Genomic DNA, 3627 nt, shown 5'->3' on the forward strand with positions numbered 1-3627 from the left:
AGAGACGGGGTTTCACCATGTTGACCAGGATGGTCTCGATCTCTTGACCTCGTGATCCACCCGCCTCGGCCTCCCAAAGTGCTGGGATTACAGGCTTGAGCCACCGCGCCCGGCCTCATAATGCATTTTCTTTTATGTCTTGAGAGCTTGGCTTGTGACCCGTGAGGATATTCCCTCTGGTCTCCACTAGCTGGAGTGAGGTGTGGGGGGCACAAGTTGTTGGCTTGTGTCAGGTTGTCAGCCAGCTGGCTAGGAGTCCACAACACAAATGCCTCTTTGTCTGACCGAGTCAGCTCTCAGGGGAATTTGTCTTAATTGTCTCAAGACTTGTTGCCTTGTGAACAATGAAGGTCTTTGCTTTCTTAGGTTATCTTGGGGAGAAAATTTGGATCTTCAGGGAGACTGTATCTTTTTTTTTTTTTTTTTGAGATGGAGTCTCACTCTGTCTCCCAGGCTGGAGTGCAATGGCATGATCTCTGCTCACTGCAACCTCTGCCTCCCAGGTTCATGTGATTCTCCTGCCTCAGCCTCCTGGGTAGCTGGGATTACAAGCATGTGTCACCACACCTGGGTGATTTTCATATTTTTATTAGAGATGGGGTTTCACCATGTTGACCATGCTGGTCTCAAACTCCTACTCTCAGGTGATCCACCTGTCTTGGCCTCCCAAAGTGCTGGGATTACAGGAGTGAGCCACCATGCCCAGCCAACGCTGCATCTCTTGTGCCCTCTTTAGGGGCACTTCTCACCTCCATGGTTAAACCACAAAAAACTAACTGGTTTAAGTGGCAATTGGACTAGGTATATCTTTGGAGATTTTGATTTTTGTATCTAAAAGCATGTTTTTAAGAAAGCTCATCCTGAATAACTGTCCTATTTGTACCTATGGCTTGAAGGAAGAAAATAAATGGATTCCTCAGTTTCTCTCTCTTGCTTCTCTTTTTAATAAATTAAGCATTCGCTCAGAAAAATAGGAACTATTTTTCAAGTTTACATGATGTGGGATACACATTAGTAAATAAAAAGCTAGTTTAAGTCTGTCGGTTTAATTAAAACAGACACGTGTTCAGAGTTGTTAACATTAACTATAATGCATACAACTGCTTGTACCTGTATTTACTAATCAAAAGCTTATGTGGTTTAGGATGATGCTATGGTTTGGTACGTCCCTGCCAAAATAGTCAAATTTGATCCCCATTGTGCCAGTTTGGGGATATAAAGCTTCATGGGAGGTGTTTGTGTCATATGGACAGATCCCTTATAAGCAGATTAATGTTCTCCCTGAGCAGTGAGTGAGTTATCACTTTCATGGAAATAGATTACTTCCTAAAAGGGTAGGTTGTTAAAGAGTGGATTCCTCAGTATCTCTCTCTTCCTTTCTGCCATGTGATCTCTTTGCACTTAAGTTCCCCTTCTGCTTTCCACTGTGAGTTGAAGAAGCCTGAGGCCCTCATCAGATGTAGATGCCCAATCTTGAACTTTCCAGCCACCAGAATCATGAGTCAAATAAACTTCTTTTCTTTATAAACTACCCAGTCTCAAGTACCATAGCAAATTAAATGAACTAAAACACATCATAAAATTATAAATAAATTCAACCTATGAACAAATACACAATAAAAATAATTTGCTTAGTGTATGTCAAATATAACAATTTTTTAAAAGGAGAGAACTAAAAAGAGCCATAGCTTTTCTTTTAGGTTATTTGTTCTGTGATTATTTTTTATAATTATTTCTAAGAGGCCTGGCACGGTGGCTCACGCCTGTAATCCCAGCACTTTGGGAGGCCGAGGCGGGTGGATCACGAGGTCAAGAGTTCGAGACCACCCTGGTCAACACGGTGAAACCCCGTCTCTACTAAAACTACAAAAAATTAGCTGGGCATGGTGGCGCGTGCCTGTAATCCCAGCTACTCAGGAGGCTGAGGCAGGAGAATTGCCTGAACCCGGGAGGTGGAGGTTGCGGTGAGCCGAGATCGCGCCATTGCACTCCAGCCTGGGTAACAAGAGCGAAACTCCGTCTCAAAAAAAAAAAAAATAATAATAATAATTATTATTATTATTACTAAGGAAAAAAATAAGAGAATGACAAGCTTTGTTTAATGTCTTATGAAACTTTTATGAATAATTCAAATATAATTTATCTATTTCTTTATTTTTTATTTTATTTTATTTTTTAAATAAAAATAAAACCTCCGCCTCCCGGGTTCAGGCAATTCTCCTGCCTCAGCCTCCTGAGTAGCTGGGATTACAGGCACGCGCCACCATGCCCAGCTAATTTTTTGTAGTTTTAGTAGAGACGGGGTTTCACCATGTTGACCAGGGTGGTCTCGAACTCTTGACCTCGTGATCCACCCGCCTCGGCCTCCCAAAGTTCTGGGATTACAGGCGTGAGCCACCGCGCCCGGCTATTTCTTTATTTTTAAATGTGAAGAAATACAAAATATGAAAAGACCAGTAATGAATGAGGAAATTGAATCTGTAATAGGAGGACTTCCATCAAAGAAAAAGCTCAGGACTTGAGAACTTCATTGCTGATTTCCACCAAACATTTTAAGAAGAACTAACACCAATTATTTTTACCTATTCCAGAAAATTGAATAGAAGGGAATTCTTCCAAACTCATTTTATGAGGTCAGCAATACCACAATTTCAAAACCACAATTTAAAAAAAAATTGTTATGCCACAATTTCTTTCTTTTTTTTTTTTTTTTAATTAAGACGGGGTTTTACCATGTTGGTCAGGCTGGTCTTGAACTCCCGACCTCAGATGATCTGCCCACCTTGGCCTCCAAAGTGCTTGGATTACAGGCATGAGCCACTGCGCCCGGCCGATGCCACAATTTCTTAACTGTGACACCACAATTAAAAAAAAAACACAAAAAAACTACAGGCCAATAACTTTGATGAACATAGATGTAAAAATGATCAACAAGATACCAGTCAATTGAATGTGATGGCACAAACAAGCCAAAAATGCAAAGACTACAATAAGTACCTGACTTGGCTGGGCGCAAGTGCCTGTAATCCCAGCACTTTGGGAGGCTGAGGTGGACAGATTATGAGGTCAGGAGTTTGAGACCAGCCTGGCCAACATGGTGAAACCCCGTCTCTACTAAAAACACAAAAAATTAGCTGGTTATGGTGGTGTGTGCCTGTAATCCCAGCTACTTGGGAGGCTGAGGCAGAAGAACCCTTCCAGCCCAGGAGGCAGAGGTTGCAGTGAGCTGAGATTGCGCCACTACACTCCAGCCTGGGTGACAGAGCTAGACTCCATCTCAAAAAAAAAAACTACATGACTCTTCCATGCCCAGACATTGATGAACATCCGCAAGCATCAACACCATTCAGGAAAACATGACCACACTAAACAAGCTAAATAAGCCACCAGTGACCAATACCAGAGTGACAGAGCTATGTGATCTTTCAGACCCAGAATTCAAAATAGCTGTTTTGATGGAGCTCAACAAAATTCAAGGTAACACAGAGAAGGAATTTAGAATCCTATCAGATAAATTTAACAAAGAGATTGAAATAATTTTTTAAAAATCAAGCAGAAATTCTGAAGTTTTAAAATTGAATTGACATAATGAAGAATGCATCAGAGTCTCTCAACAGCAGAATTGGT

The sequence above is a fragment of the Cebus imitator genome, unplaced genomic scaffold (assembly GCF_001604975.1).
Source record: "Cebus imitator isolate Cc_AM_T3 unplaced genomic scaffold, Cebus_imitator-1.0 Scaffold30, whole genome shotgun sequence".
NCBI lineage: Eukaryota > Metazoa > Chordata > Mammalia > Primates > Cebidae > Cebus > Cebus imitator.